Source organism: Giraffa tippelskirchi, chromosome 9 (assembly GCF_054371585.1).
Source record: "Giraffa tippelskirchi isolate mGirTip1 chromosome 9, T2T-mGirTip1v1.2.pri, whole genome shotgun sequence".
Lineage (NCBI taxonomy): Eukaryota > Metazoa > Chordata > Mammalia > Artiodactyla > Giraffidae > Giraffa > Giraffa tippelskirchi.
Genome location: NC_137283.1, coordinates 79,523,439 through 79,539,212, shown reverse-complemented (window position 1 = coordinate 79,539,212; position 15,774 = coordinate 79,523,439).

The following is a 15,774-nucleotide window of genomic DNA, read 5'->3' as shown; positions in this document are numbered from 1 at the left end:
GTTAAAAAGATATTTTAAACAAATATATTTGATACCAAAGTACATGCAAGACAATATGCTGACTTCTAGGTATTGGTCAATGATCAAATGGAGTCAGGTGTTGATGTAAAGAACTGAGAATTTAGTGTTAGCCACAGATTAATGGGCAAGCAACATCATCAAGTTGCTATCAAATAGGATAGTCTAGAGCCCTCTAAGAAGATGCTACAGGGGCATTTAATAGGAAACAAGGATAAACTGGACAATGAAGTTGAATCATCCAGGAAAATTGCCAAGGGAGGAGAATTCCAGGAGAAAAGAGTTATCTGAAGATTTTGAAAATAGTGTGACACTGTATGCCTTCCAAGAAAGGAGAAGTTTAACTTCTAAAAGCAGAGGGAAAAGAGCTTATGATAAAATATGCACTCTTAATTTAGGTAGAGATTATGTTAAGAAGGATCAGGCATTGTTAGTAAAGAAGCTCACATTTTATCCAGGGGAATTGAAGAGCCTCTTGAAGATCTTACATAGGAGATTAACAAAACTAAGAACATTGGTTTAGCAGAAATGTGAGGAAGGTATTTGTGGATACGCCTGGGAGAGTTGAGAATTTGGGAAGGGGGCATAACACTGTAATCTAATGAAATAATAGTGATGGTCTGATTAATGCAGTGGCAGTAGAAATATAACAACACCAGCGGACTCCAGAAGTATGCAAATGCTAGGTCTTGATGCAAGTAATACAATATGCAAATAAGGTCTTGATGGCTGCTGACCCAAGGGGATAAAAGGAAACCCAGGTGCAGGAACAAGATGACAAAGGAGACGGAATGTCAGAATCACTTAAATGTCTATTCAATTTGAAATGTGTCTGAGTGACTTTCCTATAGAATACCCGGATATCAATGGTATATACAAGTATGAGTGTAGTAGAGAATCTGGACTGGGATTCCAAATTTTATCATATTTATCACATATTTTTGAATTTCAATATGTATGTAAATGTTTTGTAAGGTTGTTTTAGGATGGGAAAAATTTGATCTTATTTAAATCATAAGGAAGGAACACCTACAGAGATAATAAAGCAGATGGAGTTGCAATGAATGCAGTACAGAGTAGGAGGAAAGAAAGATCACTGTCTGTTGTTCGAGTGGTGGAAGGAAGCTGAGGATTTTATCTTGTGGGATTTTCTATTGTCTCTGTGAAAGAAGAGGTGGTTGGAGGAGATGGTTATATTGGAGGAATGAGAGAAATGGGCAAGATTTGAAATAAGCAGTGGAGATATGTGAAAGAATGTTAATTTAAAAGAAAAACAGAAGGATCACTAGGCAATATTGAAATACTTTTGTGGCTGTAAATCACAAACTTAACAGTAGTATCAGCCTGCACAGGTGCATTATTTTCCCAGTAGCCTAGTTTAAAAAATACAGTAAAAAATTAAGTAGTCAATGGGTTTAAATAAACACAGCCACCAGCAAATTACATTTGCACTGAAGCAGAATTAGATCTGTGTGACGTTTTTAGATAAGCTGCAGATGTGAGCTCATATTAATGCGTGGCTAATCCTGTACTTCTCAGAATTCTCTGCATCCCTAATTATGTGCATTTATATTTTCTAAGAGGAAGTGATTTGATGTGTTCTATTTCCATCTTAAATAAATAAATAAATAAAAAGGCAAGCCACGGGGACATGGGGGATAACCAAAAAAAAAAAAACTCTCTGAGGTCAATTTGCATCTATATATGCCAAAAACAAAATGCAAAAATATTATGACCATCATATACAGACGTATTTGAATAAGGAGCTGTGATTTGAACTCAAAGTTGAACTCCATTCTTCATTTAAAAATAACTCTTCAAATTCTGTCCAAAGTAGAAGCCAAGTGACATTCTGCTCCCTTCTAAACATATACATATGTTCTTGGTGTGTATAAGGGCTGAATTTGGGGATTATTTTCATCCCATTTGTGATATTGCCATCTTATAAAATCTTGAGCCAAGAAATCCAGAGCTATGAGGGAAGCATTCATAGCACTGTGGATAATAACAACCTGAACATCACTCGGCAGTGACACTACCAAGATAATATTTCACAGGAAAAGCAACTGAGTAATTTTAGATTATGTGAGCTGAATCACTTTAACAGAAGCTTTGTAGTTACATTACTCTAACAACAACAACAACAACAAAAGCACAACTTAGAGTCAATAGTTAATAAAACATAGGTATCATTTCTCCCATTCCAATATACAAATTATCTTAAATGACCTTAAAATTAAGGAAATGTATTCAAACAAATAAATTGTACCTAAGCAAAGAATGATTTACATAAAATGTGCCTATTATAGTGTTCAGATTCTGATAGGTATTCAATAAAAGATAGCTGAGTGAGGATTAGAAATAATGTTTGTAACTTATTTGCATTGTTTTTGTTTAGTCCCCAAGTCGTGTCCAGCTCTTTTGTGATCCCCTGAACTATAGCCCACCAGGCTCCTCTGTCCATGGATTCCCCAGGCAGGAATACTGGAATGGGTTGCTCTTTCCTTCTACAGGGAATCTTCCTGACCCAGGGTAGTGCCCAGGTCTTCTGCATTGGCGGTCAGATTCTTTACCACTGAGCCACTGGGGAAGCACTTTCTTGATACATAATAACATGAACTGTGGAAGCTTGTAATGAGTTTGTAATTGATTCTGTAATAACTGATCATTTTTCTTTTTTCACCCTATTATGAAGTATGATCTCTATAATAAATAGCCTTTTCTTTTTATACATTACATATTATACTTGATAAAACATATGCAAAAACGAAAATTATAAATGTGGAAAATAAAATGTAGACATAAAAATTCTAATGTTCTGTGCTTGACCTTTGGAAAACCTACACCACATTTGAGATACCACAGATTGGACTAAAATTGAGGGTAGGTGATGGGAGGGAAATTAGTTTTAGAAATGCCAATAAAGCTAACAACGACATAGAGGATGAACATCCTAGGCAGGAGTCTAGAAAGGGGGGAAAATAGTAAATTTTAAGGTCAGATTTGAGATAGAAGCAAGGGAAAAGAAGAGACAGCTATTCTAGGAAGAAGATTATTCAGAACCTGATTGTGAACAACACATCATAGTGAGAACAAGAACTTAGGTGAAAGATGACAGATAAAATCCTCAAGAACTATAATGCTCTAGAGATAGATAGATGAAAGAAGATAGTTCAAAATAACTGCATGTCTCTAAGGAAAACAATGGAGGGAAACATCCTTTTAAAAAAAAAAAAAATTTAGTACTTATATGTAAGCCATGAACTGAGTTTACTAAATTTCATGGGTAAATGTAGTTTAGTTGATGTAACAAGAAGAGTAAAATAAGATGGTGGATTTATAAAAGTTAAGAGAAAAATTCAATGTATTGATAGACACCTCTTTGATAAACAAATTGTCTATGAAAAAAGGAGACTGAATAAAAAAAAAAATACCAAAGTTGAATTAAACTCTCATCAAACAAATGAGGAGATTCAATGCAGAAATATTACAATTAAGGAGACCATATAAATTATATTTGCCATAATGTATTAATAGCTAGTATATAATATCTGGGTCCAAATGTAAACCAGAATGGAAAGAAAAATCCAAGTGTTTCACTTCTAAAAAATATCCATGATGCTTGATAACTCTCTGTATATAAAATATAAAGGATAAAAGAGTCACCATCCCAAGGACTATCATTGTAATTACTATTATGAATTCTATATTAACTTTTCTATGTATTATAGATCATTAAACTGTATTAAACCACTTAATTTAATACATGACATTGTGAAAATATAAAGACATTATTGTTGACATCTCCCTAAGGAGTTAGAAATTATTTAGTAATATCATACTCTTAATTTAAAAATATTATCTCAGCAAAGTTGCCGTTTTCTGAAGGCTGAAATATTAATGTTAGATAGAAAATGATGACATGATAGCACCATAGGTTTAATCAATGTGATTATTTGTTCTTAGGAAACAGACTAGGTTTTGTGAAATTTAAAATCAATTAATTATGCCTTATTTTATACTTCCTTCTCACATTTAACTAGGAATATTATCTTATTTTTCAATCTCTTTTTTAACTAAATTAAGCATTTTTTCCATTTTCTATACATTTCAGTTGCCATAAAAATTAAAAATTTTGACTTTTCATTGAAACACATAGCTAAAATATATGAGAAAATAGTAGCTATATGTGACGTATACCAAAAATGTTTTGAGAGTTGAAACTACCTTTCCAGTCCTTTCCTTCTAAAATCCATTTCTTAGCCCAGAGAAAAATCCACGGATGTATGGACACCTTATCTTTGACAAAGGAGGCAAAAATATACAATGGAGAAAAGACAATCTCTTTAACAAGTGGTGCTGGGAAAACGGGTCAACAACATGCAAAAGTATGAAACTAGAACACTTTCAAACACCATACACAAAAATAAACTCAAAATGGATTAAATATCTAAATGTAAGAGCAGAAATTATAAAATTCTTAGAGGAAAACATAGGCAGAACACTGTCTGACATAAATCACAGCAAGATCCTCTATGACCCACATCCCAAAGTAATGGAAATAAAAACAAAAATAAACAAATGGGACCTAATTAAGCTTAAAAGTTTTTGCACAATGAAGGGAACTATAAGCAAGATGAAAAAGCAGCCTTCACAATGGGTGAAAATAATAGAAAATGAAGCAACTTACAAAGAATTAATCTCAAAAGTATACAATCAGTTCAATACCAGAAAAACGAACAATCCAATCAAAAAGTGGGCCAAAGAACTAACCAGACATTTTTCCAAAGAAGGAATACAGAGAGCTAATAAGCACATGAAAAGATGCTCAACATCACTCATTATTAGAGACACATAAATCAAAACCACAATGAGGTAATATCTCATGCCAGTCAGAATGGCTGCCATCAAAAAATCTGCAAATAATAAATGCTGAAGAGTCTGTGGAGAAAAAGGGAACCCTCTTACACTGCTGGTGGGAATGCAAACTGGTAAGGTCACTATGGAGAACAGTGTGAAGATTCCTTAAAATACTGAAAATAGAACTGCCATATGACCCAGCAATCCCACTCATGGGCATACACACTGAGGAAACCAGAATTGAAAGAGACACGTGTACCCCAATGTTCATTGCAGCACTGTTTATAATAGTCAGGACATGGAAGCAACCTAGATGTCCATCAGCAGATGAATGGATAAGGAAGCGGTGGTACATATACACAATGGAATGTTATTCAGCTATAAAAAAGAGCGTATTTTAGTTATTTTTAACTAGGTGGACAAAACTGGAGCCTATTATTCAGAGTGAAGTAAGTCAGAAAGAGGAACACCAATACAGTATATTAACGATATATATGGAATTTATAGAGACAGTAACAACGATCCTATATTCAAGGCAGCAAAAGAGACACAGATGTAAAGAACAGACTTTTGGACTACATGGGAGAAGGGGAGGGTGGGATGAATTGAGAGAATAGTAATGAAACATGTATATTACCATATGAAAAAGAGATGACCACTGCAAGTTTGATGCAGGAAATAGGGCACTCAAAGCCGGTGCTCTGGAAACACCCGGGAATGGGGTGGGGATGGAGGTGGGAGGGGGGTTCAGGACACTGTGCACCAGTGGGTGATTCATGTCAATGTATAGCAAAAAAAAAATCACAATATTGTAAAGAAATTATCTTCCAATTAAAATAAATTTGTTAATTAAAAAAACCATAAAACCCATTTCTTGGCAATGTTGAATGCCACAGAAGTTGTAGAGTTCCCTACAGTTTTTAGCATCCATTAGAGAGATATAATTATCCCTTGTTGAAGTCTTGAATAAATTATTTTCAAGCGGAGTGAAATCTACTGGAAGTCCATATTCTTTGAGGATCTGAATGTCTAGACACATAAGGAAACTGGAACTCTAGTGGACAATGTCACTGGCTTTGGCAGGGCCACAGAGGCACTCCTAGATCATTTCAAATATAGATCAAAATATGTAAAGTCAAGAAAATACTGTCATATGTTAAAATGAAACTTGTAAATTACTCTTTGAAAGTCAAAACATAAGTATATAATTTGAGATGTTCATTCTTAAACTGAAAAAAGTGGTTTTATTTACAATATGATTTATGTGAAAATAGAGCAAAAAATAGTGTCAGAGACAAACTCATGATAACTTTTACTTACTAAAAGTTCTACAGAAGTTAAAGGAGCTTAAACTGCAGTCAAGAAAGGAGAAAAGTAGGAACTACAGCAAAACTTGTGGAAAATAGAAAATGTACTGAAAAGAAATTATGAAAGTGAAAAGGAAGAAATTAGACCACAAAGACAGCGAAAAAAGACAAAATGACATACACAGCAGGCTATTGTAAGGGACCCTAACATATCCAAAACAAAGCGCCATCTAGTAAAGTGACAAAAGTATAGATATATTATTTTGGGATATTCTTAAGTTTTATTTTATAATTACTGAAGTTTAAAAAATGAATAATTTAATTTATTGAAATGATATTTCATGAGGCACTTAATTAAGTGAAAGTGGCACCCCACTCAAAATCATGACTTTTCTGTCCAATGCACAAGTGTACATTCAACTCTTTAATCTTTTTCAAGAAATTATTTTTATGTTGCCAAATTATTTATATATGCATGTCTAATTTTTAAATGGAATTTTTTAATCGTACAAGTTTCCGATATACAAAATTAGAGGAAGAGTGCAGTGTTTTGTATAAAATACAGCATCTAGTTTCTCCTAATTAAAAAAAAATAAATAAATATTTTTTAATTGAAGGATAATTGTTTTACAGAATTGTGTTGGTTTCTGACAAAGAGCAACGTGAATTAGCCATAGGTATACATATGTCCCCTTCCCCTTGAACCTTCCTTCTGCCAGCCTCCCCATCCCACCCCCTGGGTTGTTACAGATCCCAGGTTTGAGTTCCATGAGTCACATAGCCATTTCCCACTGGCTGTCTACATTCAGAAATGTAAATTTCCACATTACTCTATTTTTAACATCTCACATTAGTTCATTAACTTCAGTTAGTAAGTCCCTACTTTATTCCAAAGTCCTCAGTTTTCAACCTCAAGTCCCCCCCCCCCCAACGCCCCATGATCCTATTCAGGCTCCCGAGTTACATAAGGTAATAACATTTTCTTAGTCTCCTCTTGGTTGTGACAGCTTCTCAGATTTGCCTTATTTTTGATGACCTTGGCATTTTTCAAGAGAACCTATCAAGCATTTTGTAGACTGCCCCTCAACTAGGATTTGTATCAGTCAGTATCAGTTCAGTCGCTCAGTCGTGTCCCACTCTTTGCGACCCCATGAAGTGCAGCACGCCAGGCCTCTCTGTCCATTACCAACTCCTGGAGTCTACCCAAACCCATGTCCATCGAGTCAGTGATGCCATCCAACCATCTCATCCTCTGTCGTCCTCTTCTCCTCCCGCCTCCAATCCTACCCAGCATTAGGGTCTTTTCCAATGAGTCAACCCTTCGCATGAGGTGCCCAAAGTATTGGAGTTTCAGCTTCAACATCAGACCTTCCAATGAACACCCAGGATTGATCTCTTTTAGGATGGATTGATTGGATCTCCTTGCAGTCCAAGGGACTCTCAAGAGTCTTCTCCAACACCACAGTTCAAAAGCATCAATTCTTTGGCGCTCAGCTTTCTTCACCGTCCAACTCTCACATCCATACATGACTACTGGAAAAACCATAGCCTTGACTAGACGGACTTTTGTTGGCAAAGTAATGTCTCTGCTTTTAAATATGCTATCTAGGTTGGGCATAACCTTCCTTCCAAGGAGTAAGCGTCTTTTTATTTCATGGCTGCAATCACCATCAGCAGTGATTTTGGAGCCCCCAAAAATAAAGTCTGACACTGTTTCCACTGTTTCCCCATCAATTTCCCATGAAGTGATGGGACCAGATGCCATCATCTTAGTTTTCTGAACGTTAAGCTTTAAGCCAACTTTTTCACTCTCCTCTTTCACATTCATCAAGAGGCTCTTTAGTTCTTCTTCACTTTCTGCCATAAGGGTGGTGTCGTCTGCATATCGGAGGTTATTGATATTTCTCCCGGCAATCTTGATTCCAGCTTGTGTTTCTTCCAGCCCAGCGTTTCTCATGATGTACTCTGCATAGAAGTTAAATAAGCAGGGTGACAATATACAGCCTTGACGTACTCCTTTTCCTATTTGGAACCAGTCTGTTGTTCCATGTCCAGTTCGAACTGTTGCTTCCTGACCTGCATACAGGTTTCTCAAGAGACAGGTCAGATGGTCTGGTATTCCCATCTCTTTCAGAATTTTCCACAGTTTATTGTGATCCACACAGTCAAAGGATTTGGCATAGTCAATAAAGCAGAAATAGATGTTTTTCTGGAACTCTCTTGCTTTTTCGATGATCCAGCGGATATTGGCAATTTGATCTCTGGTTCCTCTGCCTTTTGAAAAAACAGCTTGAACATCTGGAAGTTGATGGTTCACGTATTGCTGAAGCCTGACTTGGAGAATTTTGAGCATTACTTTACTAGCATGTGAGATGAGTGCAATTTTGCGGTAGTTTGAGCATTCTTTGGCATTGCCTTTCTTTGGGATTGGAACGAAGACTGACCTCTTTCAGTCCTGTGGCCACTGCTGAGTTTTCCAAATTTGCTGTCATATTGAGTACTAGCATGTGAGATGAGTGCAATTTTGCAGTAGTTTGAGCATTCTTTGGCATTGCCTTTCTTTGGGATTGGAACGAAGACTGACCTCTTTCAGTCCTGTGGCCACTGCTGAGTTTTCCAAATTTGCTGTCATATTGAGTGCAGCACTTTCACAGCATCACCTTTGAGGATTTGAAATAGCTCAACTGGAATTCCATCACCTCCGCTAGCTTTGTTCGTAGTGATGCTTTCTAAGGCCCACTTGACTTCACATTCCAGGATGTCTGGCTCTAGGTAAGTTATCACACCATCGTGATTATCTGGGTCGTGAAGATCTTTTTTGTACAGTTCTTCTGTGTATTCTTGACACCTCTTCTTAGTATCTTCTGCTTCTGTTAGGTCCATACGATTTCTGTCCTTTATCGAGCCCATCTTTGCATGAAATGTTCCTTTGGTATCTCTAATTTTCTTGAAGAGATCTCTAGTCTTTCCCAATCTGTTGTTTTCCTCTATTTCTTTGCATTGATTGCTGAGGAAGGCTTTCTTATCTCTCCTTGCTATTCTCTGGAACTCTGCATTCAGATGGGAATATCTTTCCTTTTCTCCTTTGCTTTTCACTTCTCTTCTCTTGCAAGCTATCTGTAAGGCCTCCTCAGACAGCCATTTTGCTTTTTGTGCATTTCTTTTCCATGGGGATTTTCTTGATCACTGTCTCCTGTACAATGTCACGAACCTCTGTCCATAGTTCATCAGGCACTCTGTCTATCAGGTCTAGTCCCTTAAATCTATTTGTCACTTCCACGGTATACTCATAAGGGATTTGATCGAGGTCATACCTGAATGGTCTAGTGGTTTTCCCTACTTTCTTCAATTTAAGTCTGAATTTGGCAATAAGCAGTTCATGATCCGAGCCACAGTCTGCTCCTGGTCTTGTTTTTGCTGACTGTATAGAGCTTCTCCATCTTTGGCTGCAAAGAATATAATCAATCTGATTTCAGTGTTGACCATCTAGTGATGTCCACGTGTAGAGTCTTCTCTTGTGTTGTTGGAATAGGGTGTTTGCTATTACCAGTGCGTTCTCGTGGCAAAACTCTATTAGCCTTTGCCCTGCTTCATTCTGTACTCCAAGGCCAAACTTGTCTGTTACGCCAGGTGTTTCTTGACTTCCTACTTTTGCATTCCAGTCCCCTATAATGAAAAGGACATCTTTTTTGGGTGTTAGTTCTAGAAGGTCTTGTAGGTCTTCATAGAACCGTTCAACTTCAGCTTCTTCGGCATTACTGGTTGGGGCATAGACTTGGATTACCGTGACATTGAATGGTTTGCCTTGGAAACGAACAGAGATCATTCTATCGTTTTTGAGATTGCATCCAAGTACTGCATTTCGGACTCTTTTGTTGACCATGATGGCTACTCCATTTCTTCTAAGGGATTCTTGCCCACAGTAGTAGATATAATGGTCATCTGAGTTAAATTCACCCATTCCAGTCCATCTTAGTTCGCTGATTCCTAGAATGTCAACATTCACTCTTGCCATCTCCTGTTTGACCACTTCCAATTTGCCTTGATTCATGGACCTAACATTCCAGGTTCCTATGCAATATTGCTCTTTACAGCATCGGACTTTGCATCTGTCACCAGTCACATCCACAGTTGGGTATCGTTTTTGCTTTGGCTCCATCCCATCATTCTTTCTGGAGTTATTTCTCCACTGATCTCCATTAGTATATTGGGCACCTAATGACCTGGGGAGTTCATCTTTCAGGGTCCTATATTTTTGCCTTTTCATACTGTTCATGGGGTTCTCAAGGCAAGAATACTGAAGTGGTTTGCCATGCCCTTCTCCAGTTGACCACAATCTGTCAGACCTCTCCACCATGACCCATCCGTCTTGGGTGGCCCTACACGGCATGGCTTAGTTTCATTGAGATAGACAAGGCTGTGGTCCGTGTGATCAGATTAGGTAGTTTTCCCTGTCGGCTGCCACCCCCGGCCCCCGGGCCCCGGCCCAGCCTAGGCCCTGTAGGCCGCCGCCCCTGGCCCGGCCCGGCCTAGCCCCTGTCGGCGGCCGCCACCGGCCCCCCAGCCCGGCCTAGCCCCTGTCGGCCGCTGCCCCCGGCCCCCCAGCCAGGCCTAGGCCCTGTCGGTCGCCGCCCCTGGCCCCCGGCCCCAGGCCCGGCGTAGCCCCTGTCGGCTGCCGCCCCCGGCCCCCCAGCCCGGCCTAGCCCCTGTCGGCCACCGCCCCCGGCCCCCCGGCCCGGCCTAGGCCCTATCGGTCGCCGACCCCGGCCCCCGGCCCCCGGCCCGGCCTAGCCATTTGTATGATGCTTATTTAATGTCCAGACTGGAATAACATGTTTTTGGAAGAAGGACCACAGAGGTGAAGTGCCTTTTTCATCACATCATTTTGAAGGTAACTTGTGTCAATATAACTATTACTGTTTAGGTTAATCTTGGACACCTGGCTACAGATAGTGTTTGTCAGGTTTCTCTGCTTAAAATTACTGTTTTCATCCCCCACTCCTGCCTTTTACTTTCATGTTGTGTTTTTTAGAATGTGGTAAGACTGTGTTTGTGCTGTGCTACTGGGCTCAGTCATGTCTATTTGCGAGTTCATGGACTTTAGCCCCAAAGTCTCCTCTGGCCACGGGATTTTCTAGGCAAGAATATTGAAGCAGCTTGCCATTTCCTTCTCCAGGGGATGTTCCAACCAAAGGACTGAACCCTGTCTCCTGGGTCTTCGGCACTGGCAAGGCATACTCTTTTTAGTTTTATTAAGAAAAAAACAGACGGAAAAAAAAAACTGCCAAAATATTTTCCAGAGTGGTGGCCCCATGCTTCATCCCTGTCAGCAACGAATGAGAGTTTTCATTACTCTGCATCCTTGCTAGCAGTTAGTATTTTTGCTGATTTTTTCTGTTTTTAATTTTGTTATTATCTGATCTAATTTTACTAATATTTGTTCTAATTATTGTCTATTCTAAATTTTATCCTTTTTTTTTTTTCGCTTATGTTGGCTGGTATTCCTCTTATTTTTCTAATGTCCTAAGGTGAAAACTTAAGTTACCAATTATAGATTTTTTCTCCTTTCACTATAAACATTTAAATGCTATGATGTTTTTCCCTGTGCACTGTTTTTGATGCATCTCATAAAGATTGATGAGTTCTATTTTCATTTAATTAAAAGCAATTTCTTAAAATTTTGTTAAGACTTCTTCTTTGATAAAAAATGTTAAATTTCTACATTCTTGGACATTTTTCACCTATCTGTGTGATATTACATCCGAGTTCTATTCCACTTTATTTTGAGAACATACTTTGCAAGATTTCACTTTTAAAAATTTGTTTTTGTGTGTTTATAGGCTCTAGAATGTGATATATTTTATGAAATGTTGCCTGTGTACTCAGAAAGAATGTCTCCTCTATTGCTGGGTGGGTTTTCTATCAATGACAATTAGATCAAACTGATTTATAGTGCTGAAATGGTCATTGCTATCTTTATTAGGTTTTTGCCTCTTTGGCTAATCAATTATTGTCAGGGATATCCACTATAATAGTGAATTCACTATTTCTCCTTTAAGTTTTATCAGTTATTATCACTTTGATACACTGTTATTAGGAATGCACATTTTGGATTATTACATCTTCTATGAGAATTTAATCCTTTCTTACCTAGTATCCCCTTTTTATCACATAATACATTTATTTCTGATAATTTCCTTTGTTCTAAAAGCTTCTTTATTTGTAATTAATATAACCACCCCAGATTTATTTTGATTAATCACAGTGTAATATAACTTCTTCTATCTCTTTAGTTTTACCATTGTCTTTATATTAAAGTGGACTTCTTGTAGACAACATCTAAATGATCCATTTTTTTTTTCTTCTGTCCTGATAAACTCTCATTTTTGTAATTATATTTCAATCATTTTCAGAGGCCTCTTTTTCTAAGTTTTCTGGTTTTAATTGGGTATTTTATATAACTCTTGTCAACTTTTAGCATGTCAACTATACTTCTTGTAATAAATTATGTTACTTGTCCCAGTGTTTACAATATACTTTTTTCACAGAATCCAGTTTCACCTTTGTATAGCAGTATTCTTCATTTGTGGGCTTCCCAGGTGACTCTAGTGGTAAATAACCTGTCTGCCAATGTAGGAGATATAAAGAGATATGGGTTCAGTCCCAGGGTTTGGAAGATCCCCTGAAGGAGGGCACAGCAACCCACTCCAGTATTCTTGCCTGGAGAACCCCATGGACAGAGGAGCTTGGCAGGCTACAGTCCATGGGGTTGCAAAGAGTCAGATACAACTGAAGTGACTTAGCATGCACACATTCTTCACTTGTAGCACCTGTACCTTATAACAGAGTAGTTTCAAATTCTCTCTCCAGTCCCTTGCAGCATTGCTGTCATTCATTTCACTTATCCATATCACCAAATATAGTGTTACTATAGTTATTTTGAACAGACATTTAAATTAGTTTAGAAGAAGAAAAATAAGACTTAAATTTTACTTTATTTCTTCTCCTACTCCCTTTCTTTATGTAGATCTATCTGACCTAAAATATTTCACTCTCCCTAACAAAGTTCCTTTTAATATTCTTCTGTGGCAAGTCTGGCTATGTTGATTTCTATCATTTTTTGTTTGTCTGAAAAATCAACAAGAATTTGGTTTTCTCTCTTCTTTATGTATCACTTTTAAAGTACAGTCTCACAGGGTATACAATTCTAGTTTGGAATGTTTTTCCCCTTAACTCTTTAAAAATATCACTGAACTCTATTCTGGTTTGTTTGTTTTTTGTTGAGAAAGTACTTCTTTTCTGTTTTCTTCCAAAGGTAAGATGTTTTGCTTCATTAAAATTTCTCTATATCATTTTCTGTAGCTTGAAGGTGGCAATGACTAGGTAGAGGTATTTTGTTTTTGTTTATAGTATTTATATTGTTAGTGTGCTTGGAAATTCCTAAATATGTGGTTTATTGGCTGTCATCAATTTGGGGAAGATCTCAGTTATTATTTCCTCAAATATTTATTCAGTTCTGTACTGTCTTTCTTCTCCTTTGATATTCCAAAACACATGACAAATTCTTTGAAATTGTCCTACAGTTATTTGATATTCTAATGTTTGATTGCTGCAATGAAATTAGAAGACGCTTACTCCTTGGAAGGAAAGTTATGACCAACCTAGACAGCATATTAAAAAGCAGAGACATTACTTTGTCAACAAAAGTCCATCTAGTCAAGGCTATGTTTTTTCCAGTAGTCATGTATGGATGTGAGAGTTGGACTATAAAGAAAGCTGCGTGCCGAAGAATTGATACTTTTGAACTGTGGTGTTGGAGAAGACTCTTGAGAGTCCCCTGGACAGCAAGGAGATCCAACCAGTTCATCCTAAAGGAGATCAGTCCTGGGTGTTCATTGGAAGGACTCACGTTAAAGCTGAAACTCCAATACTTTGGCCACCTCATGAGAAGAGTTGACTCATTGGAAAAGACCTTGATGCTGGGAAGGATTGGGGGCAGGAGGAGAAGGGGACGACAGAGGATGAGATGACTGGATGGAATTACCAATGCGATGAACATGAGTTTGGGTAAACTACAGGAGTTGGTGATGGACAGGGAGGCCTGGCGTGCTGCAGTCCATGGGGTTGCAAAGAGTCGGACATGACTGAGTGACTGAACTGAGCTGAATGTTTTTTGTTTGTTTTTTTTTCTGTTTCTATTTAATTTGGAAAGTTTCCATTGATATATTTTTAAGCTCATTGGTTTTTCCTCAGCTTAAACACACACACACACACACACACACCCCTCACTGTGGAGAGGAAGCCTTTATTATAAAGAAGGTCTGGGCTTACTTCAAAAGGATTTCCATTCCCCTCCTCCTGCCTGAGTCCCTGGGATAATTCTGATTGTTTATATTAAGAATGCAGTGGTTCTCCTAGAGATATAACTCATGAAAGCATGAGGACCCACATGAGACTGCAGTTCCTAGGAGTTTCTACTTCTCAAATGAGTCCATACTGAACCTTCAGCAATTAACTGAAATTCCCATTTAAGTGTTCTTACCAATTTATGTCTCCAGTGGTTTCTGCTCTAAAGAAGACATCTCTGCTATTACTCTCACTCTTCACCTATCTCTTCAGATTTCAGGGTGGCAGTTTGCCCTATAACTACAGTTTCCTGGTGGACCCCAGAAACCTCACTAATTTTTAATTCATTTACATTTATCTTGCTATAGATATAGAAATATACAATATGTCAAAACTGTCACCCAAAGTCTACATTGAATTTTACTGATTTTTTTTCTTTTACTAAACTTTCAGATGTACTAGCCTCTGTCCATTTCGAAAGTATCTTGTATACTTTTACCATGTGTAGCTCTACTGAATAGTACTCCATCCTATGGATATACCACAATTTGCTCATCCATTTTCCTGTCGTTGAACGTTGGTGTAGTTTGCAGGTATTGTCTATTATAAGTATAATATTATAAGTATTGCCTATTATAAGTAAGGCTGCTATAAACATTCAACTACAAGACTTCTGTGGATATGCATTTTTATTGGTCATATCTGAATAACTTTTTAAGAAACTGTAAAATGTTCTCCAAAGTTGTTGTTTGTTTGTTTTTTTGCTTGGTTTTGTTTTGTTTTTTACCATTATACATTACTGTCAACAGTTTTTGACGTTTCAATTGTTCCAAGCACTCTCCAACATTTGGTATGGGCAGTGTTTTTCATTTTAGTTGTTCTAACATGTGTGTCATTGTAATTTAATTACTAATAATCTTGAGCATTTTTTCAATACTTACCTTCCATCTCTACATATTCTTTGACAGTTGTCAAATCTTTGGCTTACTGTTAACATAGTTTCTTGTATTCTTATTGAAATTTGACAAAAATTTACATCATCTATATACAAATACTCTGCTAAATATATGATGTGCAAATATTGTCTCCCAGTCTAAATTTTTACTTTCTGAAGGGGATCTTTTAAAAGCAGATCTTTACTTTGATGATATCCAATTTATCATTTTTCATCAAAGTGCTTGAGCTTAATATAAAACCCTTGTCAATATGATGAAATCTAATAAGTAATTCCAATTTTTTTTTT